The sequence below is a fragment of the Arachis ipaensis genome, chromosome B02 (assembly GCF_000816755.2).
Source record: "Arachis ipaensis cultivar K30076 chromosome B02, Araip1.1, whole genome shotgun sequence".
Taxonomy (NCBI): domain Eukaryota; kingdom Viridiplantae; phylum Streptophyta; class Magnoliopsida; order Fabales; family Fabaceae; genus Arachis; species Arachis ipaensis.
This window is the reverse complement of record NC_029786.2, coordinates 94,762,464-94,762,764: the sequence shown is the minus strand read 5'-3', so window position 1 is coordinate 94,762,764 and position 301 is coordinate 94,762,464. Positions and strand designations below refer to the sequence as shown.

Here is a 301-nt window from a genome sequence, read left to right as displayed (position 1 = left end):
ATAATTTTAAATTTATAATTAAATTTTTATATATTTTTTTAATTTAATTTTTATATTACTTTTAATAATTTTATAATTAGATCATTTTCATATTAAAAATATTAAAATTAATAAAATATTTCTTCTAAAAAATATATAATCAAAGATCTAATTAAATTCTTAATTGGTATTATGTTTAATTTGTAAAAAAATATTCTATTAACTTTAACATTTTTTACGTTGACAAAAATTTAATTATAAACTAAAAGTAGTGTAAAGATTTAATTAAAAAATACAAAAAATTAATTATAAATTTAGTGAA

The 301-nt window shown here is 9.6% G+C and overlaps 1 protein-coding gene across 1 annotated transcript in view; it reads left to right on the top strand.

Annotated features, from left to right (window-relative positions):
• Window positions 1–301, top strand: part of LOC107628479 (putative Myb family transcription factor At1g14600) — a 3,634-nt gene that overhangs the window by 1,932 nt on the left and 1,401 nt on the right. The gene's annotated exons all lie outside the window — the stretch shown is intronic.